This window comes from Gouania willdenowi, unplaced genomic scaffold, assembly GCF_900634775.1.
Source record: "Gouania willdenowi unplaced genomic scaffold, fGouWil2.1 scaffold_32_arrow_ctg1, whole genome shotgun sequence".
In the NCBI taxonomy this organism is placed as follows: Eukaryota; Metazoa; Chordata; class Actinopteri; order Blenniiformes; family Gobiesocidae; genus Gouania; species Gouania willdenowi.
In genome coordinates, this window is record NW_021145091.1 from 1015297 (window position 1) to 1041973 (window position 26677).

The window sequence follows — 26677 nt, forward strand, 5'->3', positions numbered from 1 at the left end:
CTATTTCAACAAATAAAATTAAAATAATAAAAAATAATAAGATTATAAATCAATAATTGGAGCCAAAACTGAAATGATAAGTGCACTGTCAGCTGACACACTGACAGACAGCTCCTCTCCTAACCAGCCCTGCTTCAACATCAACCACAGCCACTAATGTCCAGTGACATTTATATATATATATATATACAGTACATACAGTGTGAACAAATTTAGTTAATGTACTGAAATTTTACTTGAGTATTATTTTTAGGGGATAACGTTACATTTCCACTGATGTCCTTATTACTCAGTACTTTTATTTATTCAATCAACTTAGTTTTTTTTTTTTTCTTTGTCACTGGCCACGTTTACATTTGAGCTTTAATTCCTCTTTAATTCAGAATAAAAGTTAAATCCTCTTTAATTTCACCTTGTAAACATTTAATTCCTAATGCAAATTTAATTCCAAATTAAACTTAAATCTGAATTAGGTGGCTGGTTTATTCCAATTTCAATTCTGAATTAAATAATTCCTCTATCTTGTAAACACTTAATTCTGCTTTAATTTAATCCACTTAAACACTGTAATTAACTAGTATTTTCATTATGTACATTATTTCAGTATTATTTTGGGCTGAATTTGAGAAAATCTGAGTCTTTAATCGTTCTCCACATAAAGTCTGTTTCTGTTTTTCTGTCCACATTCACACAAATAAGGGTCTACATGGTGGTAAAATACATCAATGTCTTAATAAAACATTTGTCTAAAGAAATGCAATTTTCACCATAATTGCAATTTTTTGACAAGATTCTTTCACTGTCACTGATGTTTCCATGCAGGAAAATAGCAACAAAATGTGAAATGAGATCAAATTGTTGGTTATCTTTTACTGAGGCCAAAATGTTTGATAATTCCAGGGGATCTATTGGGGGATTTACCATACTGTTACAGATTGGTACAAAGTGCACAGCCATGTCCAGCTCATCATGTCAATCAGGGAGATCTGCTGCACCTGTAGAGTTGAGCACGACTGTGAGTTGTTGACAATCAGCTGGACTGGACTATATAAGGAGGATTTTCACTCTTCATTCAGTTGCTGTGAGAAATTGGATTCAGAAGGTTCTGCACCATGTGCTGGCCTTCTTTAAAGCTTGAGTTTGACTGTGAATAATTGATCCAAGTACTTCTATGATTGTTTGTGGTGAACACTGCCCTCTTAGTTTTGTAGTTTCCACCTAATTATTCTTCTGGAAATTTGTAAATCGCCAACTTTGCAAGTCGTAAAACTTAAATTTTTCTCAAAACTAAAGACTCAGTATTTTTCCACTTAAAAAATGTTATAGGTTATTCAGATGAATTGGTTAGTGCTAAATCAATTTTAACCTCACAGGTGTTTGCTTTTTTATAATGTTTATAAAGTATTTATTTTGAATGAATTAATCATGACTCCATTTAGTTGGTGAGCAATAAAAATTTGTCAAGTTTTGGTATAAATTGGTCAACACTGTAAATTAAGACTGAAAACATTATGGCATCTATAATTAACTATGGCAATGTTTGGATTTTATTTACTACTCAAACCATGACTCAGCAACAACAGTATGCATCTAAACTAATGTGTACATTACAAATTAATATTATTTATTATACAGTTTATATTGTACTGTTTTTAAGTGGCCTGAAAGGCACTTTTTAAATAAAAGTAATTATTATTGATTACATTAATGGGGTCAGAGGGTGGAGCTTAAAACCACAAAACTAAGAGTGTCAAACGTATCAGAAATCATTCATTTAGGTTTAGGTTGTGAAAGGAGAGTTACAGATAAATATTTTATATGTCTGGTCCTGATGTGAAATGAGGTTGACACCCCTGGTTTAATAAAAACGATTCTCACTATGCAACAAATTCAGAACGACGTCCAGGGTTGACCCACTACAGAGTTGATGGACATCCAGCGGTGGTCCACTACAGAGTTATTTTTTTTTTTTTTTCTTTTTTTTTTAAGGTTTTTTTGGCTCTAGTGGCCTTTATATGACAGTTGCTTGACAGGAAAGGGGTCAGAGAGAGCAGGGAATGACACGCAGGAAAGGGTCCCAGGCCGGGAATCGAACCTGGACCCGCTGCAGGTGAGGAACTATAGCCTCTGTACATGGGGCGGGCGCTCTACCCACTGAGCTAAACACCGCCCCCACTACAGAGTTGATGGACATCCAGCGGTGGTCCACTACAGAGTTGATGGACATCCAGGGTTGGTCCACTACAGAGTTGATGGACATCCAGGGTTGGTCCACTACAGAGTTGATGGACATCCAGGGTTGGTCCACTACAGAGTTGATGGACATCCAGGGTTGGCCCACGACGGAGTTGATGGACATCCAGGGTTGGCCCACGACGGAGTTGATGGACATCCAGGGTTGGTCCACTACAGAGTTGATGGACACTGCTGCTGCTGCTGCTGCACCAACGTCATTTACTCACTCTCATGCTGCGTTCAATGACCCTCTGAACTCTGCATTTTGGGTTTGAAACTCTGACTTCAGTGTAGCAGACGCAGCACGTCCAAAATATCTCTCAAACATGGCTTAAAGGAATAATATTAACAATAAAGTTAATACTGTTTATGTGTTTAAAACTGTATTTATTCAGAATCATAATTTTTTGTATTTGTCCAACAAAGCAAGGCAACAATATGGAACACATTTATTCAAGTAAGGCACCAAAACATGGAAAAATGGCACAAATTTAAATAATAAAAATGAGTATTAAAATAAAAGGCTTTATAATTGCATTTTAAAATCATGAAAACAGCTCAATTATAATGGAAATGATATAACAGTGTTTTTCAACCTTGGGGTCGTGATTCCATGTAGGGTCACCTGAAATGTCTAGTAGTTTATTAAAAAAACAAATAATACATTTTAAAATGATTGTTCTTTTTTAAATTAAAACACAACCCAGACACGTCTCACCTGTGAGGGATGCGGGGGATGTGACACCCACACTTTTATGAAAACAAAAGTTAATCCCCTCACTTTTTACAGAGGGATTCATTGTTGAAAACAGATTGGTTCAGTTAGATTGATTGAATGGTGATCAAGTCAATCACTTGATGCTGTTCTGAGAAGATAAACAAAGAGTTCACAGTGATGAGTATGAGACAAAAAATGAGTAAGGTGGCAAAGAATGGTCCAAAAGTGGCAAAAACTTGGCAAAAAAAGAATAAAAATTGACTAAAATGGGCCAAAAGCAGTCAAGAGTGGCAAAAAAAGAGAAATGACATTAAAGGAAACAGGTGTTATGGAATGGCAAAAGGAAGGTAAATCTGAAAAAACTAAAAAGTATCAACATTTTGGGAAAAGGGACAAAAATGTCCAAAGAAAAAGGTAAAAAGTGGTTAAAAAAGTTTCCCCTTTAAAGATTATTTGGGGAATCATTATTAAAATGAGAACCACATGTTGAGAATCACTGACTTAATAACAGCTTTATCATGGTTTTAGTAAAATAATTTAATAAACTAAAATGGGAGATGACGGTTGTCCTACCCTTAACCTACCCAAGTAATCTGTAAACAAATTAAATGTTGTAAATCATTTCCTAATGTTTTTTTTTTTTGTGGAAATTTAAGTCATTTTAAGAAGTGTTTGTATGCAAAAGGAAATAAAAAAGGACACAACGCACAAAAGAACAGCACAAATAGTCAGAATGACAGAAAAATGAGCAAAAGGAACAACAAAAAAACACAAAATGAGAGAAAAATAGACTGAATGACAAAATAAATCCCCTAAAGAACTTTAAAAACACACAAACAACAACAGAAACACACAAAGTCTGATAGTTGTGTCCTATTAAGTTACACAAAATGATACAGAGAGCTGCATGTACATGTATGACACTAAAATCTGATTTTTATTATGTTGCAAATGTCTGAGCATGAGCAACTCTATGATATTTAAATGTAATAAAATAATATATTTCTATCATTTCACTGTTCAGCATTTCAACTGGGAATCCCAATTATGGTTAAAGAAAAATACTGACCACACCATTAAGGAATGTGATCTAATATAAGGAAAGAAATGTCTTCAAATGTTTCAAAGTTTGAATCAAAGCTGTCAGTAGTGCAATACTTTGATTCTCCTGCAGGTGTCGCTTCAGGCTTGTTGTTGACACACAGCTTTGTACTGTCTGTCCCTCATTTCTATCAAATATAAAGTTTGTCCACACGTCTGCTCTTCTTTGTGGTCTGAGGTTTGACCTTTTGACCTTCCCAACTAGTCCGTAGTTTAATCTGATTGGATTTCATCCCAGATGTCACCATGTAACCATTCCATTCCAATCACCATTTGTTGTTTATTCAATTCCAAAGTCAACAATATTTACAGGTTCTCACAGTTTTTCTGGTGCTTTTATCACATGATTTCAGTCATTTTTCATTTTAAACTGTTGAAAAAAATCAAAATTCTTACAAAATCCTTCCATTTTCCTCAAAATATGACATAATGTTTCCCTTAATTAAATAGAAATTGATGAGAAAATGTGGGAAATGTAAAGTGTAGATCCTGTTAGGACTGATATTTATCACTTATTGCTTGGATATAGTCACTTTCTTACATATTTTGTATTAGGACACAACTCTACAAAGTTTCCAATGCTTCCAAAATAACTTCTCTCCTCAGAGTAGGACTTAAACCATTGTCCATTTAGTCCAACCCACATTTGAAATCTCTGAGAAAAAATGTTGTGGTTCACAGTGTGAAATGCAGCACTTAGATCCTATCAAATGAGAACAGAAACTCTTCCTGAATCAGTGTTCAACCTTATTGATCACTTTGATCAGAGCTGTTTCTGTGCTGTGATCAGAACCAAAGCCTGATGGAAATGTATCAAATACTAATGTTGAAGGTTATTAACTCAGTTGGTTGAAGACCAGCTTCTCAATGATCTTGGCCATGAAAGGAAGGTTGGTGATTGGTCTTATCCAGTATAGAGGTAGCAGTTCATTATCTGACACAATCAGTCACAACTGACTTTAAAACAGGTTTAAAGAAGTGTGATGGCTTTGTGTCAAGGCAACCAGTTGATGGATGAAGCTGCTGAACACTTTCTTCTATATTGTACGTTTCTATGACAACAGAAGTTCTAAACTTGTGATCGGGACCCAAACATTGGGTCACAGTCACATTTTCAGTGGGATGTAGAGAAAAAAAACCTTTTGGTGTTATTGTAACTTCTCTCTTTCCATCTCTCACTGCAGACATTTTATTTTAAAAACTAATATTAAAAGTGGATTTTTACATACTACTTATCTTTTCTCTTTAAACTGCACTTTTTCATTTATTTGTAAGTTGGTTAAAATGTTTCCTTTAGACTGTTATAACAGTGTGATTATTCTTTATGTTCAGTTTTGTATTATTTCACATAAAAACATGCTTCACATTCCATTCACACATTTTTATTCATTTAAGAGAAAATAGAAGAGGAAGTAACAGATTCCAGAGGAAGTCCAGGTTGTTGTTGGTGCTGATGATGTGTGTGTAATGTCATTGGTTGGTTTGACTCTGAGATTAAGTGACATCATCTGTTTGTTTCCTCTTGTTTCTCTGGGATGATCATTTTGTTTTCTCAGCACAAACAACTTTGGCCTGACTTCGTTTCTTCTTGTTTCTCTAAAACCAAACACATGAAACTTTTAATCAGCTGATAAAACACTTTCACAGGTTGCTGTGTCAACATGTCTGCAGAGTATAGACTTACATAGTTGATTCTGTTAGTCCAGCCAGGGTTCTGGATGGTGTGGAGGAGAGCATGCTCTACAGCCTCAGCTTTCTAGGATTCAAACTCACAAAGATAAATACAGACAACAGATGTAATTAGTATTTCATAAAGTTAAATACTGATACACGTAATAAAGTTTTAGTTTTAGATTAACCAGCCACTTACAGTTGCCTTAAACATTCTTCAAGGAGAAGATCATTGTTTCCATGACACACTTCTACTAGGGCTGGGCAAAAAAAATCGATTTAATTGATTTATTAAATTTGTAGGTAAAAACAATTTTTATTCTGCAAATTCAAATTTAATTTATTTTTTTACATCAGTTTATTATTATTTTTTTCACCAGTTTTTTCAGACTTTTTTGCATTCCGTCCTTGTGGGTTACCGTAGCACGATGTAAGCCCGCCCCCTCTTTGTTTACATTTGTTTACTCTTTGAGTAGGTTATATGTGTGCCACAGGTAGTGGTGTAACAATACAATACAATCCACATCGACACATCAATTAATTAATGAACGATCCAATTACATCGATGCACAATGAAAACATCGATAAACATCATCATCTTTAAGACACGCCTTTATTTTGAAATAACAAATGACATGTGACAACAAAGCCTTGCAACCACTGCTGTCACCCTAATGTGTACACATTACTATGCAGCCACCGACCAGTAATGCCCCGCTGTTACTTCCTGAATGTGGAACCAACCGCTATAAAACACCAACGAAGAAGACACGGAAGCAACCTGAGAACGGCACGGAAGCTGCGTTGTTTACATTGTTGCTCAGCAACGCGAGGAGTCAAGGAAAAAAAGCCACGTGAGGAAAGAGGTAAAAATGATTAACTATACATCAGGAAATGAAATAATAATGAAAGTGCAGTGCTATAGTAGTGATGCTGATTTTATAAGAATTGGGTTGAAGAAGGTTGTTTTGCTAGTGGTTTAGCATACACGTGAGTGCACAGACATTTAAACTGAGATCTGATACTTTCAGTATTCAGTCAGTGCTTGTAAATAGGTTGATTTATACAAACTCCCCACAACAAACAGCGTCTGTTCATGTAAATAAACAGGACTACTGAATAACAAGTGTCTGGAAGTCCAAGTGAGATATTTATTTAATATTGAAGAAGAAAAAATTATGTCAAAACTATATATGTTGCATTATTATCCGTGTACCCTTCATTCTTTGGTTATTCTGTTTTAAAACCAAATTAAACAAATAAATCATGTGGTCATTTTTGTTTTACACAAATTCATCATATGCCTCTTAAAATATGTTTTTATACTTGTTTATATAACAGTGCAGCATCATTAACATGTCAATGTTAAAATAATAATAATAATAATATTAATAATAATAACATGCCAGTGACACTTTTCTCCATCTGGTTACAGTGTGTTACAGTGAAAACAATAGTTTTTAAAGCCATATTTTTGTATTATTTAAAACGTAATACACCATATTATTGTACTTTTATGAGATGGAGCGTTTGTGTACATGAAGTGTACAAGTGTATGTAAAGTTAAAGGAGTGAACAAGGGTTCATTAGCATGTTAGCTCAGCTTCTGTAACATCTCACAGCTTCTCCATCAGCTGCTCTGCATTTCATTATGAGGTGCATTCACTTTCCCCAGGAGAGTGTGGGAAAATAGAGTCTCTATAGGAAACCCTAACATATGATCCCTGATATCCAGGTTAGAAGAGTGCTTAGATTGATCAGAAAGAGCTGAACTAGTTTGATCTAAAACACTTCTTTATCAAAGTCTCCTCTTTACAGTAGAATATATTCAACCATTAGCAGGAGGCAGAAAATCCCAGGTTGAGTGAAGGCAGCACAGGTGCAGGTGGTTAATTGTTCACCCTCTCCTCTCTGTGTGACCTGACTCACTTTGACTTTCACACGTCATTGAACACTAACTAAACCAGATACACAGACTCATTGTGACCCTGTATTGACTGTGTTTGGGGCCAATCAGCATCACTTCTAGATTGTGGATATCCATCAGATGGTACTATTGATATGTTCAACAGTGATAAACAGTGAATGAAAGCTGCTTCAACTGTTTACTGTTATTAATAATTAAACTTCACTTCCCTTATTAAGAGATTTTATGAACTCACCTGTTCACTGGTGTTGTGGATTATCCTGCAGCTGCTCCCAGGGTTTTCTCCAGTGCTGTTGAGCGTAGGGGACCCCAATGTTGTAGTGATGGAGCCCCCTACGCTCCGTTTTCAGCAACGTAGGGAGATTTTCTGTTGTTTTTTCATTTTTTAATCAATACTATCGTAATAATTGTTGCACACTTGGACACAAAGGGACTTCCAGATGTTCACGGATTGTTTAAACTCATTTTTTAATCCGAATAATCCAGAAAGACTTACATCAGCCTCACCATCTATTTAATACAGGCGATCTGGACGGATGCTCCAGTCTTTACCTGAGGACCCCTGCAGCCCTTTAGCTGCCCCTGATGCTGCCTGTGTGTATGTAATAACTGTCCATGTATATAAGCTCTGAGGAGAGCAGACAGTCTGTTCTCCTCAGAGCTTACAGACTGGAGAACACCACCATGTAGTAGTTTTCATTAAAATCCTACATGTCCCATGATTCTTAGCTCTTCTCTGTAGTCCTTGTTCTCCTGGGACGTGTTTTAAAGGTGTTTCTACTGTCGTAGCTGGTCTGTCAGTCTGTCCTCTAAGCTGGTGTTCATCTCTCCTCTGTTTCACCAGGAGGTGAAATACAGGTGTGTTACATTTAATGATGGTGGATACAATGCTGAGCAGTGTTTATTGTGACACCAACTACACAGAGACGTCTACACGCTCCTAAAATCTGAGTTTTACATTTATTTGGTGCTTTGCTGGTGTCTGTCTGAGTATGTTTGAGCCTTAAACAGTGTAGCTTCAACCAGGACGTAGCATGTAGCGACACATGAAGCTGTTTGTCATGTTTATAACTCACAAAGGATCATTCTACATGTACACACACGGATCTGATAATCACAATTAATGCGTTAAAGTAACAGCCCTAGCGTAACACACACACACAGTTTTTTGTGCACACACAATGTGTGTGAGCCTAATCTGAGCCCATACTTACCTGTCCAGGAGCCGTTGGATGCTGTCGGATACTACCACCTGGCTTTGGCTGAAGCCATGGATCTGATCAACACTATCCATTTTTCCTCATTTGTGTTCTTTTTGACACTTTTGTTGATTGTTTGACCATTTTAATCACTTTTCATTCAAATAAGCCACCTTTAGCCCTATGTTGTAAATTAGCACACATGCTAACACACTCAAAACAATACTGTGTTACTAATGTAATTGTGATATCCATATCAAATAAAGAGAAATCAATAAATAACATTTGTTTCCTTTTTTCCCTCTTTCTGTTTCACATTTTTGCCCTTTTTCACTATTGTTTTGTTACGTTCGGTGTGGGTGTTGACCCAAATGCAGAAAGAGAAGGAGGTAGGATGGAGGCATAGCATTCTTGAAACCAATCCATCTTTATTAAACAAAACTTAAATCTAAAAAGACAGGAGGACCAGACACAGCAGCACACAAGGAGGGAAGACAACATACACAATGATCCCACAGTCATACTGTGTCCAAGCACACAGCTAAATAGTGACGGAAGCTTGATTGGGAATGGGCCACACCTGGGTGGAAACAAGAGGGAGCTAATCAGTCACCAACCAAGCATACAGACATCACTGGGGGGCGGAGCCACAAGCAGGAACACCTGAAACACAGACAAAAGTTAACACATGACTAGACTCAAACCAGATAAACAAAGACACACAATAACTTAGAGAACCCCAAGGACTAAATAACCAACAGAACATGACATGTTTGCACTTTTTGCTCATTTAAGCTACTTTTAGCCATTTCATACCACCTGTTTCTGTTTTAGACCCATTTTAGTCACTTTTCACTCTTTCATTGCCATGTTTTTGCCACTTTTGGACCATTTTTTACCACCTATTATTAAATTATTGTCACTTTACTAATCACTGTTAACTCTTTACCTAATGACCACAACCTTCCTTTGTGTGTGTGTGTGTGTGTGTGTGTGTGTGTGTGTGTGTGTGTGTGTGTGTGTGTGTGTGTGTGTGTGTGTGTGTGTGTGTGTGTGTGTGTGTGTGTGTGTGTGTGTGTGTGTGTGTGTCTGGCTACGGTGTCAGTTTGGACCGCGGAGCACAAGGAAGATATGAACTAATCACCAGTAAAAATCCCAGTAAAACTCCAGAAAACAATCAGCAGTAATAAATATGATCTCCCTGGTAAAGACAGTAGCTCTAACAACTGGTAAAATGATAAACTGGTGATATTACAGCCTGTGCAGCAGTATGGTTTACACATTTACTCCGCCTCTGGGTCCTAGTGCCTGCTCTCTGCCGGCCGGTGAAGCCTGTGCCGTTTAACGAGGTCCGTGTTTGTTTAATAAGTCCGTGTGAAAGTCTGCATGTTTATGCATGTCCACTCTTTTCATTATATCCATGTCTTTTAAGGCTTTTATTAAATAGTGTTGGCTGTAGTCCAGGCCGCCGCCATCTTGGATTATGTCGTCACCAGTGCGTCATCGCCCCAAGTTGTACTAGCGCAGAATGAGTCAAATAACTGTAAAGAGGTCTTATATTAATAACAATAATAATAATAATTTTCAACAAGAACTATTGATTGATTTGTCACATGACTTTTCCAGGGTTTGAGTTTATTTTATTTAGTTTCACATCTACCTGTAGATCTATGTTTTTTACACTGATGACAACTTGTTTGTAGTTTTATTTCAGAAAGTTTCACTTTTACAGTTACAGTTGGAAACCTTTGTTAATTGAATATCCTAGTTATATTACAGCAACCAAATTAAACTATATCAACTAAGTGAATTAATAAAAATAACCTGTGTAAAGGCTTTTTTAAACTAAAAAATGATCTTGTGAAATCTGTGACCTGTAGAACTCAAAGAATCAGAATCAAGAATCATTATTTCTTGGCAGAAATATTTTTAAACACTTGCTGTACATTTAGCTGACATAAAAATCTTGTTTTCAAATATGTAGAATAATTGTGAATTTATCAGTAGCAGTAGTAGTTTTAATATTTTAGTTATATTTTGAAGGCACCTTTTGTGTCCGTCAAATGTATTTTAAATAAACTAAAATTAAAGAGACAATGTTATTTAACCACACTTGTCATAATTTTATTTGTTTATAATTTTTTTTAAATTGAAAAAAAAGATGTTTATGGTCTTGGTCTTGACTCGGTCTCGGCTCCCAGAAGTCTTGGTCTTGGTGCATTCTGGTCTAGAGCAAGTCATGGTCTTGGATAGTGTGGTCTTGAACACAACACTAGCTGCAGTCCTCAATCTCTGTCTCAATTTTCCTGAAATTGAGGAAAAACAAAAAGGTGAAAGAAAAATCGTTCAGAAATAACAAAGATATTGAAAAGAAGAAAAATGTGCGAGCTCAAAAAAAATCATGGCCAATAAAAAAAAATAAAACCTTCAGCTCCAAAAGCTGAGGCAGTACAACAGAGAGCGCTGTCTTCAACGGATGTAACCATATATTGCATTGTGGGGGTCCTCCCCTCAACAAGAAAACAAACAAAGAAAAGCAAACAACAAAAACAAAACAAATAAAAAAACATTAGTAACACTATTTTCCTCCCTTTTGTTTGTCTTTCTCATGAAGGCAAAAACAGTGTAAATAAATGAGCAACATAATGAATAAAAGCAAAAAATGAAATTTAAAATAAAAATATAAATAGTGTGTGTGTGTGTTGCACTATTCTGCAGGCAGAGGGCAAAGGTGAGAAACCACAACGTTGTGGCACTAACGGTGTTAGTTTTGGGAATCTATGTATTAATAGCAGACCGAATTACAAGTATGTAGCGCCTTAATCACGTGACCTTTCACTAAACTGGCCAATGAGGGGCGCTACGCCTGGATAGAGTCCAACAGTGTGTGAATGTGTAAATCATCTCTGTGTGTCTCTGTGTGTGTGTGTGTCTCTCTGTGTGTGTGTGTTCACGCGCGCGTGTTGGGGTCAACACACGTCATGACTGAGACGTACACATTGAAAACAGGGCTCAAAGTGCTGCTAATATCCGTACGTTCAGCTGAGAGAAGCCAAAACACACAGAAGACAGAGCAGCTGATACACGTCCAAAATGAAAGCATTAAAGACAAACAAACAAAGGGTGAAATCTGATTCCATTCACACGTTTAAACAAAAAAAAAAAAAAAACAAAGAATAAAAAAACAAAACTCACTGAAAGCTGCCAGTTTCATGATCTGAGTTCACATCATATTGAGATTGTATATGCACATGCATATTTTATTTGTTTATTGGATTCTTCATGTTTAAGAACTTATTTTCTATAAATAGTACTAACTTATCCACACAGTAATATCACTGATATCTTCATGTCTGTTTGATCCCCATTATTAGTGTTTTACTCTGTACGTCCTCACTGCCTCCCCTGCCCTGTGGTCTTCACTACAGTTTAATGGATTAGGTTAGGGTTGGGGTTTTAATCTATTTTCATATCGGTACAGAGGTAAACTCAATACATGGCACCAGGGTGTTTTGGAAATTTTGGTTGCCTTTCCATCCTATGGTCAGGACCTCACAGGCTGTCCGTGGAGGTGCCTGAACAAAATCAAAGTAAATAATTACCTTCCATCCTAGATGCCTGAACAAAAATATCCGGAGCCTGAAGAAAAACATAGGGAACTTATAGTATTAAAAAGCAAAGAACTTCAACCATTTGAGCCTTTCCCATGGCAGGCTTTTCACTGCGTCCAAACACAGAACAGTTGAAGTAGGAGATGGTAATGCTGGTAATCTAATCTAACATGACTCAGCAAAGGAGAAACGTCAAACATACAACAATATAATGCAGTCATTGTGTATAAACACATGACAAAGTGTACACATGAACACACATTTGATGATATGATGATTAATATAATAATTGCCATAACAAAGTGTTCTTTGTTCCCAACCTTTTTATTTGTGTAGTTTTCTACATTAATAAATGTCTGTGCAGCAGACAGAGCGGCAGAAGATGGATGGATGTTGCTGGAGATTAGTTAAGTATTAGGAAGAAGTTGCGGATTGCCCTCATCTATGGTAGAGACGAGAGGATCTTGTTCAAAGTTTGTCGAATATTTAAAGGCTGAGACATGGCACACTCGGCCAACTCTGAACCCATCTCGATGTAGAGAGCATTGCACAGGTTGTGAGTGCTGCTGCTGTGGGTGGAGATGCCCAAAAGGTGCCACAGCAAGGGCAACGCTCTCTGCTTCACCATTTGAGGCTTTCGATTGCCGATGTTCGTGACGATAGCTGGGCACAGAAAGAGAAAAACAAAAGCCAGATTTAGTCACACATATTAACTTTGAAACTGCAATCAAAACCAGCAAAATACAGAGTTTATAAGTATCAGTTGAAGTTGACTGGAGTAGAAAACTAGACATATCTTGAATCTCAATATACTGTATCTCTCAGCCCTACTAACCAAACATGACAGCTAATCAGCTGTTCCTTGTGAGCTCTCAGCTTACACAATTTTGTATTTACGTTTTCAGAGTGAAAATAACAGTGACAAACTGTAAAGAATAAGACAACATGAATAAAAAATGACAGGTGCTATTCGGATCAAACACCAAATAGGAAATTTATAAAGCAAAAAAACACATACCTGCAACCTTGTCAATAAGATCAGCCTTTGCTTTGCCGTTCAAAAACATGGCCTTATTGCAGAAGAGCTGAAGCAGGTGAGTGTTGTCTATGGTGGAGAAAGAAATCTTGATTAACATTTCTTTTGAAAGAATTTCTACATATAATTCACTTCAAAAGCTGAAACTGTGTACCAAGGTTAGAGATCAGTGCATCAATGGCTCTAACAGCAGCACAGTAGATGGGCTTATTCTTGGAGTTGAGGTGACTGTCCACGATAGCTGGGACCAGTGTGTTGACCACTTGGGCCATGTTCTCCTCCAAAGCACAGATGATTTCCGGCAGGACCATCAAGGTATGCAGGTTAACCTTGCTGTTGGACTCTGTCAGCCTTGCACTTATGGCATCAAACACCTGGAAGAAACGAGAACATAAAACCTTCAATTTCACTGGAAGATGTACTTTTATTAAACAGATTTTAAAAAGTCAAAACTGGCTACAAAGAAATGGATCTGTAATGAGCGAGCACTGACCAGATGTAGGTTACTGATGATCACATTGGGGTAGTTTTGGGAGTCAGCTACAATCTGGTTGATGCCCTGGATCCTGTCTTTGAAGTCCTTTGAGCCCATCAGACCTGAGAGTTGCTCTATATAGTGATTCTTATCTGCAACACTTTGTGTCTGAGCTCTGCTGCTGTAATGACTGCAGATAATTCACAATACATTAAACAAGCTTTACCACTATAACATTTGGAAAAGATTTGGAATCAAGAGCATCTAAACCCACCTGTTGGTCTTGTAGACCGGCTCTCTGTTGAGAGATGGGCCCTTCTGTGTTCCGTTGCCTGGCTGAGGCCGTTGGCCTATGGCTGACCGGGGGTTTACGGGCTCATTATTTAGGCCCTAAAAAGACCCAATCATCTCCACATTAGGTTCATGTAAATGCATGTACTTAGTGAAGCTCAACTCAACTATATTCATAGAGCAATTTAAATAAACAACAACACTGTACCTTTGTCCTGAGTGTGTTGACGATTTTCTTGATTGTCGCCAGTTCTTTGGTAGCGAGGTATTTATCCAGGACTTTATTAAACTTGGGTTCGGCGGACAAAAACAGCAACATTTGCCGCCCAAACAACCTTTTAAAGAATGACATTTAATAAAGTAAAGCCTGTATGAAAAACAGTTATAAAATAAACTGGAATTGGCAATCTCTCTAGAATGTTCCAATCTAAACACTGTAAAACGTTTTGAAAATAAATAAAGCTGAAGGTTTTTTCTTTGACGTACCGTGCTTCTGGTGATGTGTCCTGTGCCAGTTTGCCAATGGCAGGTATAAGATTATCTGTGATATCTTTGGCCCCGGACACAATACGGGCGGCACCAATCTTAGTCACAAGATCAGCTACATGTTGAGCGGTGCAATTCCTCACCGCTTTATTACGGTCACTGTCAGAATAAAAATAAAGAAAAATCAAAGTGTTGGAATGTGTTTTGTTTGAACGAGCCCAAGTGCAAAGAACTTAATGAAATCTGTTTGCATACTCACTTGAGACCCCCTGCGAGTAAAGCATGGAGGCATTGACTCGGTGTGCAGTGCTGCACCATAGAGTCCAGAGCTTTATCTGCATCCTGTCTGATGAAGGAGTTTGAGTCTCCAGCCTTCTTCAGTAACAGTTTCACAGTCACCTCCAGCTCACAGTCCATGGCATCTTGGAGATGTGTGTACATGTCACCCAGCGTGCTCAGGGCAACCCTCGACACAGCTGATCGGCCATTCTTCAACTAAAAAGAAAAAAATGTGACAAATGAAAAGTTAAGAACTCAGTTTAGTCCCTGACACACACACTCACTATTCTATTAGCTTACCTCTTCAATGACAGACTGACAGAACTCATGAAGCCTGTTCTGAATCACATCCGGGTTGTTTTTGACCAGAGAGCAGAGAATTGTCATACCCTTGATATTCTGCTCCCTGCAAATAAAATAAAATTAAACAAGTAGTTCAGAAATTAGAATTATTACATTTCAATTCGTTGAAAACTCAAAAAATAATTTAAAAATCACTGTTTCTCACCAGTCGTTAGAGCTCATCAAGTCCAGCGCCATATCAGTCTTTTGGCGAACAGAGTACTCTGAAAACTCTGGGAGACTCTGGGTTACGTCCTTGCTGACATGGGTGAGCTTGTCTAAGTGGTGCACAAAGAAGAACTAGTTTAGTCTTAGTTGTTTCTGTCAGCCAGCAAACAAGCAACATGTTTAGTAAATAAGTATTTTTCCACATTAACCCCGCCTTAAAAGCTCCAGCAGCCAATAAAATGCTGTGCTGCTTAATCCAAACAAAGGCCTGTGAAAAAAAAAAAAATTAATTACTTAAAATGTACAGACCAGGGGACGGTGACGGCCGGCTCCTACGGCTGTGGCTCCTCCTCAGACGTGATGCAGATTTCTGTTTATTAGGAGGCACTGTGGGAGGGCTCGGTTGGGGAGATGGGGTTGGGGTAGAGCCCTTGATGGGACTGGACTCATCCGACTGAGAGTTGCTGTCTACACAAACATGGCTGTTGTCGTCAGCTGGGGGCACGGTGGGAGACCAGTCTATAAAGAAGGTCTGCTTAGGCAACGGAGTGGGTCCAGGGGAGCTGGTGGATGCCGCAGTGCAGGTCACTTTCTGCCCCACAACTCCAACATCAGGGGTCAAGTCATCTGGTTGGAACAACAAAACATTAAAATCACTACAGGAAAATACAGCAGAAAAAAGGGGGTTTGGGGAGAGTGCAGAACCTTTACTTTCACCTGTGAGACCACACACACACCATTAGAATCATGGGCCAGCTTTGGTCACTGGCTAGAACATGACGCTAAGTGTTTGTTTTTATGCAAATTTGCTTATATGTTAGAGGAAGAAGTTAGCATGACATGACATGCACAACTCTAGTGGCTGATCTTATGTGGGGGGTCTGTCACATTAAGTTACATTTCAACCCATTAGAAATGTCTCTACATTTAATTCTCCACTGGGAACACAAATGACAGTGTTGAACACAGTTCCAAGAGCCAATGTCTCAACATTTACACAAGAGCACTCGCTGACTCATTCTTACAACTTACCAAAACTTGGTACGTGGGCTTCTGGCTCCCTGGGCTGGAAAATGACGTCCCTGCTTTCCACCTGTGAATGGACAGAAAAGTATTACTTTTAATAGCACAACTCCTGTAATTCCATCCGCTAACCTGAACAAAGAGACATAGTAGTTAAGCGCAGACAAAGGTCTTTAGTAGGCATTCTGCTACTGTAGAGTGACTTCACATCATGCACACACACAACCATGCACTCAACATTTTGTTTAGACAAAGACTGAGCAAAGTTTTTGGATCCAAGATCAAGCTAATGTTACTCTTTTATCAATGGGATCAACATCAACTACTGAGCGCTTGGTGGCATTACTGTCAATATAGAAGCTGTATATACGTAAGCTTTGTTTCAAGAGCATGACCCTGGGATATTAACAGTTTTGTTCCCAGCCTGCCTCCCTAAGTGAGCGGTTCAATAATGGGGTTGCTGGGAAACACACGGCACAGTAAACAGAGTGTTTTTATGAATGGTGGCTGATAATAACTTCAAGAGCCATGAATGTTCAGGTAGTACTTACTAACCCGACACCACCAAGCGAGAAATAAGCAATTAAAAAAACTCACGATACAGCGTACAGTTTTTCATATGCATTAAATATATCTAAAAAGAAGTAGGTTGATCATATTTCATCCAAGCCTGATTCGTTCACAGATCAGTGAATTCTCATCCCTGCAGCATTGATGTCAAGAAAACTAGTCACCTCCCAGGAACAGTGTCAGTGACACCTGAGGGCTCTGTGAGGTTTATCTTTCTGCACCTCTCAATGTTTCACAGATAACAAGTAAGGGCGCGACACACATCAGCATTGTTCGCTGCTGTTCGAGGACAACAATTTGGGTGTTTAAACAAACGTGAACAATCAGAGCTTCGTTAAAAAGATTGTTTTGTTTTTTTTAAAGGACTGCAATGATAATCACACCCACAGACAAAGAGGTGATTCAAGATCACAGCCCTTCTATTCAGCTGCTCTCCATTCATTCTGCATCGTGACAGATACTGCTATCTTTAGGTTTTCTTCCTCAAACATGTCTGAGGACAGCACAGCTGCTCAGATCTCATGACATGTTTTGTACATATGGTTTATTTCCCTTATTTTGTATTATTTGTGCACACTACGGTGGAGATAAAATGAGGTGGGATAAACAAAGTCCCAAAATAATCCACTTATTGAAAGCTCTTTCCATTTATTGACTAATTCTAAGCAAATCAACATGACTACTTGGCAGCCATAATATTAGAAACGTGAAGTATGATGGCTGCCTCACTGGCTATTCATTTTTTTCCCTTTCAAATAATTGTGCACATATTTTCAAACAGAAGTACAAGTACGGAGCATCTTAATCACATCACCTAAACTGGCCAATGAGGTGCGCGACGTATGGATAGAATGCTGGTATATTGATACGGCTACGTACAAATAGCCACTGCTTAAAAAATATGTATAGCGATTAGGCGACATTGTAATTTTGCTGTATGGCTCAAATGGAAAAGTTGATAAATCACCCAGCACTAGTTTCGATGTGAAGTTGTATGAGATGACGGCCTCACCTGTTGAGAGCATTTTCCATTTGGCGTGTTGCTTGGTTGTGGCTCATTCTCAATGGAGGAAAGGCTTGACTTCTCCAAGGGGAGTTTGTTCTTCCCGTTCCCTGAGCTGGCGATCCTCCTTTGAGGTGGGAGGTCATCGGTGAGGGAGCCCAAGCTGCCATACCTGTGCAGTCGATCACCGTCGGGCTTAGTCCAATGACTCCTGGCGCTGCTTACTCGCGGCCCATCCATCACCCAGTCCATATCAGCTTCAGAAGCAAAGTATAGTGAGCCCCGCTGTCTTGGTAGCACTAATCCATACTCAAGGGTCCCGTTTGAGGAGAGTTTTGGAAGCGCGTGCCTGGCTAGTCTGGCCTCTACTGCTGCCTTTAAGCCCTCTGCATTCTTATTCTTCTCAACCATCTCTACAGCATTAGTCAAGGGAAGCTTGTGCCCTGACCCGAGGCAGTGGTCGAAAAGTGCAAACAACTCAAAGGCAAAGTGACGCACTTTCCTTCTGTTGTCTACCAAACAGTTTACAACCTCCGAACAAAGCTTGAGGATGTCAAACTCTGTCTGAGGATGACTGAGTATAGCTCCCATGATGACATTGAGGATATCTTCCCGTACCCAGGGTTTTTCATGCCTCAGGTTACCAATTACAAGGTCCAACACACGCTGTGGTGGAACAGTTTTCATCAGCTGATGAAACACACTCAGGTATTCGTTCCTTGTGATGGTGCGTGCATCCCCAAGGGCCTTGAGGGCCACTAAGATGATGTGCTCTAAATATTTATTTGCACACATGTCCAACTTCTGAACAAGCAAATTTTAAATTTTCAAGGTGCTGAACATCACTTGGAAGTTACTGTCATCCAGAAGTCTGGGTAGAAAATTGATGAATTCTTCAATGCTCTCACAGGGAACTGATTTAATGTCCACTTCTGAGAGGACATGTTTGAGCTTTTCCACTCCATATCTGCGGCTCTGGTAGCTCTTCTGGTCCAGAAGCTGCTGGTGTAACTTGTGGGAGATCAACGCTGGAATCATCATCGTCTTATAGATGTGGGTCACAGGTCAATTGTCAATCTGTGATGAAGAAAATATGGAAATTTAAAACTATTCAGTCAGGAATCATAAAGCACATAATGGTGAGGGAGGAAGGAGAGTGGAGCATTGATCACCATGTAACAGTAGATTAGTAAGACTGCACTCAACCACTGTGAAAAACAGTGGAACTTACAGGTGGAAATAACCACTGCTGTTGTGCATTCACACGTCAAAGCAAATGTAAAATGCTTTAATCGGACGTTATTGGTGCTTTAGTAACCATATTTCAACAGAAAGTGGGACTGTCAACGATGGATAAACATAAACAACTCAGCTCACAGGTCAACACACAGGAAACTTAATTTATACGCCTAACCACAATAGTGGAGAATCCATGTTTTGATACTCATCTATCACGGTATGTCAACTTTCTTACTCCTTTTACTCCTGGCTTAAATCCACTACCTCCACCATCTGGACATTATATCACGTTTGTATAATATACTATATTGTTTGCACAATGTAAGCATATTGTTTGGACAATTTAATATCATGTTTGTACAATATAATTATATTGTTCATACAATATATCATGTTTTTACAATATACTATATTGTTCATACAATATAACATCACGTTTGTACAATATAATATATTGTTTGTACAAAATACTATATTGTTTGCACAAAATAATCAGTACAATATAATATCATGTTTGTACAATATACTGTAAGTATATTGTTCATACAATACAAAATATCTTTTCACTTGTGGCAGCTCTTCTGTGTAAAATAAACAGCAACTTTTATTTATTCATTTTTTTATTTATTTATACAAACAGCTACTTTTAGCAACAAACTACGTTTATTTTTTCGTTACTTTTGACCAGATTTACAGCCACATTTGTGAAATTTGTGAAAAATTAACTTTAAAAAATATATACTAAGCCTCTGTTATAAAGACATATATCCGGTTCTGGATAAGGTTAAATCAGTATTTAGTGCAGTAGTTCCCAATATTTTGGATAAAACTTAAAATATTACCTTTAAAACATGTGAACAAGTCCGTAACAGGTTCGTTCGTGCAGTCGCTTTATAAAGATTCTGAGTGTCAACGTTCTTTTTCTGAGTATCAGTGTTCCTTTTCTTCTGGGTTCTATTCTTCAAAGCCACATTTATTTGCTAAGTGATGTCCTAATGATGTCATTTAGCCAATAAATGTGGATTTGAAAAATAGAATCATTGTCATAAAGTAAGCACATATTTGCCTGTGTTGCTATAGGAATAAATTAAGGCAAGACTTGCAATAAAAACAAAGCTGCAAAATGACGATGTGCAAATCTTGTTAAACTGAGACAAACAGCTGTGTGCTTATGTTATAATACTAGGGATGTAATGATTAATCGTAAGGCAGTTAAAAATCGATTCATAGGTATCACAGTTCACATCAATACTCTAAAAATTGAATCGCAGTACTTTTTTTAAACAGCAGAGGGAGCTATATATTTGTCCCTTCTCTCGTCCAGAAGTGTTGGCGGCGGGCAGAATCTGCTATTACTTTCTTTCTGGCCGCCTTCTACTCTTGAACATGTTCATAAATGATTCCTTACCCCTTTAGCACCGAAAGAATATCTGTAATATTACGTGAATATCTGTAAAAGTCACGTTTTTCTATTAGCTCTGTCTGCTATCATAGCATCTAGGATAGGATTTATTTTTAGGCAAACTGCATTGTTTTGAATAGTTTATCAAGGGATTCTTTTGACAATGAGAAATAAAAGGAAAACACTACAGTATTTTCTAGCTTTTTCTCAAAAAAATAAAGGAATATTTGTCAGTCATCATTTGTCTACAGTCCCATTTTGTAAAATAAATCATGAGAGAATTGTATCGTGAACCCAGTATCGTGAATCGAATCGTATCAGGAGTTGAGTGAATTGTTACTTCCTTATATATTACTGTAACTAATTATTTATTACAATGAAGACAACAATATATCTCTTAAGGCATAGGGTAGTGTTTGATACATTTATAATGCAAACTACGTTTATTTATTTTTTTTACGTTAATTTTTTACCAGATTTACATCAACAAATTGTGAAATTTTTGGCAATTGTGTGCTTTAATGTGTGCTAAATAAATAAATAAATGAAAATGAAATGGAGCCTCAGGGATCATACAATTGTTAATATCTCTAGAATCTATTGACATGTTTTAAATTGGACTTTCCTAATAACCTTGACAAAGGTTTGTGCTTTTGGCTTCACTTCAGTTCTCACTCACTTTCTCTTTTGTTCACACAGCTTGAAGAGCTCAGCACCTCCATGTGTCCTTTCCAAAAAAAAATAAATGGTACAACCACCACTCACTCCTTCCCTCTAGTCACGGCCACCACCATTATACTTGAGCTCCACACTTGTCACCAGACTGTTTGAATGGATTTCACAACACAATAAGCTCAATATACACAACTATTACATCACATTTTTTAACTGTAATTGGTGAATCATGACCTTGTAACTTTTACAACTTAAACTACCTCTTTTTTTCACTTTAGAATGACATTGCAGGATTTGATCCATAGAGATGCTCTGGCCCCTTCAACGGCCTGCAGCCTATGAAGGTGAAGGTTCTAAAGGTAAAGGAGGAGGTCAGGGTAGTGCCATGGATAAAGAATAGTGGCTTCCTTTGTTTACAATAAAATGTTCCTTATGTCTGATTAAAGAATCTTCTATTCAAAAAAGTCTGTCTTTACTTGAATCACAAACACTCATTGCTATGTTATCTGCACAGCTGAACAGGTAGTAGCAGCACCAAGAATAAGGTAAATGTAGGTGAAATGAATATGATCAATATCTGTAAAAGATAAAGATTTAATGAATGCAGAGTAGTCAACTGTTTTTAGAGACAATATTACATACGTACACACTAAGCATGTGGAGATTAATCGATATGAATCGGTATCTACATATAAACATGTGCGATGCGAGAATATGGATTCATTCAGTGGCATCGGTACAATTTACAGGTGAAATCGAGATGCATCGGTCACTGCGTGCCTGCATCAGTAAAATCCATGGTTGCATCCATTTTCTCATCCATCCATTCATCCATCCATCCATCCATCCATCCATCCATCTATTTTCTGATCCGCTTGTTCCTGTTTTCAGGGTCGCAGGGCAGACATAAATGGTTATCATGACCTCTGACCTTTGTGATAATCAAAGACTAAAATAGATGGCAAGATGGCGCATATGTTTGGCTGTGCCGCTGCCTCTCTGTTACGATGTCTGTTACAATGTCGGTTTCCTGCATCATTTCTAACTCTGCCATCGGGGGGGGGGGGGGGTCACCTAACCAAAATATTAGGAGACATGTAGGAGGTAGCATTGCACCTTTGGATGAGAGATCATCCATGCTCAGCAGTAATTCGGAATTAAGTTCAATTTGGAATTAAATCGGGCCAGTGTTTGTGTGATTTGTGTGTGTGTGTGCGCCCGTGTGCGTGTGTGAGATACTTTTTTATTTTAGTTTATCAGCCTAAGCAGTGATTAAATGTGCTTTATATATAGACTTAACTTGTACACAATGGTGGTAATAGTTTAAAGATAAAGTCTGGTCTGTAATGGAGTGAGGCTGGATTAATTACATTTAAACTGGGGTTAAAGTCATTTATCACATCTACTTAAATTTGTTTGATTTTTTTTAAGGTACTTTGTACTTTTTGTGTTAGTGTACGTGTGTGTTTTGTTCTTTGTCCTATTAGCATACCTTAACCTAATAATGCAAATAAAACAAGTTAATTATTGAGTAGCTGTAAATTGTGCTATAATACATACTAATGCTATACTATCATTCTCATTTCATCAGAAAACATCAAACAATGACAGGCTTCATGATGTCAAAGACATGAAGTAACCACAGAGAGAAGCTGTGACTGAGAACATCCTCTACATCAGAGGTCTCATTCTCTATAGAAAATAAAAGCCAGTAAATAACGCCTCTGTGGATGCGTCCCATGGTTTCTATCGGCTATAATTGGCTAATGTCCCGACTGATACTAAACGCCCCACCTTTTTCTGCTCTCTATCTCTGTACTTTCTACCATCTACAAATGTCACGATGTTCATGTCATCACGAAATACATGAACATTGAGCACAAAAAGAAAGAGTGGTTCATTATCCGCCTTGTTGTCGCCGGAAGAAAAAGCGTACATGACGTTCTCCATGCGTCTGGTTGGCTAAACACGTGACTTTAACTGTATTGCTTGAAAAATAAAAATAAAAAATTTACTGGGAGAGCGACAGCAATTAGCTGACGTCATGTCATGTTGGATTTTCTGCAGATACACTTTTTAAGTTTTTGGTTGAAATGTCATGACAGAAATTAAGATAATTAATTTAACAAAATAACCAAAGAATGACGGGCAGTGTCGACCCTAACTTCTCTGGTGCCCTAGGACAGATTTTATTTTGGCCCTCTTATATTTTTTATACCACGTAATTGACATTTACATTATTGATATATTATTATTATCAGAATCATTTCTAACACTTACATAGTGGTCTTCACCATATCCACAAAGATGCTTTACATAAAGAGAAAACATGAGCAAAATTACTTTTTTGACATTTTATTTACTTGTGATAAAAGAGTTTCACATACACATATAAAAGAACACAAACAAGTAAATAAAAGCTAATTTAAATATCTTAGTAATTAATATTATTATAGTAAAGCATTGCACAAAAACAAGATACAGATTAAAGATTATTATTTTTAATTTAAATACTTGTGACTACAATGTTTTACTATATTTCATTATGTGAAAAGATGCAAAACTTTCAGATTTAATATAATCTTACTTAAATTTCAGTAATGAACACACATTAATATAAACAATTACAGTTCACAGAAGTATTGCACAAAGAAACTATTTATTAAAATAGTGTCATTTTCTGCTGGTGATTTATAAACAGCTTTAACCAACACAAGCTAAAAAACGCTCCATTAATTCTATGAGGAGAGATTTGTCTCAAAAATATTCACTAATACATAAGGAGCCCTGGAGGTGACATGGATGAAAAAAAAAAATGATCTTGAACTGTGACTTAATTATCTCGTAGTGTAACTTACTTATTATCTCACACTGTGAGTTACAGAGACTGGTTCTGGGTCAGAGTTCATCACAATGACATCATCCACAGTGCTGGATATTCATCTGTTTATTGATTTTTACTTTGAAAGTGAGTCTAAATATAAAGATATTAATGATTTGTTTGCTAGACGGCACAACTTTAACATGAGTGACGGACAGGTAAAGATGATACTTTAGTTCTAGAGGACACAGTCGTCATAAAGCATAGCTTAGAGTCCTGGTTGAATTCATTAACAACAACTACAATACTACGGTAACTTCATGGATACCTGTGGATAATAATAATGTTAATGCATTAGATTTTATTTAGTGCTTTTCATAGACACTCAAAGCTCTTTACATTGATGTGCATCATTCTTTCACTCCACACACAGTGGTGGTAAGCTACTATTGTAGCCACAGCTGCCCTGGGGCAGACTGACAGAAGTGAGGCTACCATAGTGAACCATGGGTCCCTCTGACCACCACCAACACTCACTCACACACTACATTCATACGATGGATGTACATGGACTTGAAAATGGTTGTATTAGAGTTTTTCAGCGTTTCCTCGTCCCTACAGATGCAGACAATAGCCTTGATAGTTACTGACCCTCAAAGTAACACCACCAGTAATGTTACATACAGCACTAAGATAAGACTGTACAGTGAATAGTGAATGTGATCATGTCCCTCTGTCACACATTGATCCCACCCACCCACACAACAACCACAGCATGGAAGGTCCAGTTGACAGAATGTTATATATGTCACTCACATGTACTACCCAAAACAATGTTTGACTGTTTGACCTACATAAATATATTACATTAAAAAAGAAGAAAAACACTCATTTCCTTAATACTCTGTGTGTTATTTTCTCTAATGAAGCACGTTATTCATACATACTGTATATCTGTGTAGAGTCAAATGTGCTGATCAATCAATTCAACAATGTTGGCCCAAAATGAAGTGAAGCAAAGCAGATGAGAAAGTGTTTTATTTCTATGAACAACAGGCTGAGAGGAAACTTTGGTCCATGTGTAACACAGCAGTGATGGTTACAGCATTCATCCTCTGCTTCAGTGGATCAATCACATCTGAAATGAAAAAACTACAAAGACACACATTTATTTTCTTTTATTTCTAGAATTATCTTTTGATAATGTTTGTTGTTGTGAGGATTAGGACACAATGTGACAAGATGTGTCAGCTCAGATATTTTTATAATGCGTTTTATTTTATGTAGATTAAATTTGTGAAAGTGAAAGCATAGAATACATTTATTTAAGTTTGTTTTGTGTGTGGTGTTATGATTTGAAAATAATAATTAAAACATTTTAAAAATACATTTTAATCAGTTTTTTTTTTTTTTTAAATCATAAATTATTGGACATTTCAGAGGACTCCATTTTAATTCCAGGTGACCCAACATGGGGTCACGACCCCAAGGTTAAAAAAGTAGGGGGTACATGGCCTTAGGTTAAATGTTTGAAGGGGTACGGACTGTGAAAAGTTTAGGAACCACTGCATTAGAACAATTGTTTACAGGAATTTAGTGAACAAATTTAGGAAAACAGATATTTTTTTTTACTGACTACAATTCTCCATCATATTATATCATTGTCCATCAATAAAACAGAAGTTGTACCATTAGTAATTACTCCTCTAATAAATGTGTAAATGTAGAACAGTGTCTTCCTCTTTGTGGAACACAGAGTTGTTGTGTCCTTAAGTCCCTATTCTCCACTATTGGGTGGTGTTTTCACTGGTAATATTACAGTAAATAGAACTAGTGGGGATTACACACTGCTATCAGGGTAGCTGATACCTCACTGTCACATTATTTATCTTATTTTATTTTATCTAATCGTTATTTTTAACAGCCTTTTACTTCATTATGTACTTTTAAAACATTTATTCTTTCTTTCTTCTTGTTCAACATTTATCCTTTTTATTTGTAATATTTGTTGTAATGTAAGTAATTTCCCCCTGGGATAAATAAAGTAATTCTGATTCTGATTCTGGTTAATATTCTTACCTGTGATGATGTTATTTGAGATATTTACAATTCCTGTTAAAACTAGTCAGAATTAAATATTAGACTTTTTATTTATATGTTAAAATTTCTGGAAAACTATTTTATTCTAATATTTAATATATGTCAGATATATATGGAATGCAATTGCTAAAAATGAATAAATTAGGGCAAAACTATATTATGTTGGGTGTTACACTGAGCCAAACAGTGGTGCTTATGTTAAAATAACTAGTTATTTATTATAATAAAAACAATAATATTAAGGCGTACATTAGTGTTTGATACATTTATAATGTCTACTGAATACAGAAAAAGATGATTTACAT

At 37.2% G+C, this 26677-nt stretch overlaps 1 protein-coding gene across 1 annotated transcript in view; it reads right to left on the reverse strand.

Annotated features, from left to right (window-relative positions):
* LOC114459559 (NACHT, LRR and PYD domains-containing protein 3-like) overlaps positions 1-26677 on the reverse strand; it is a 629510-nt gene that overhangs the window by 573740 nt on the left and 29093 nt on the right. The gene's annotated exons all lie outside the window — the stretch shown is intronic.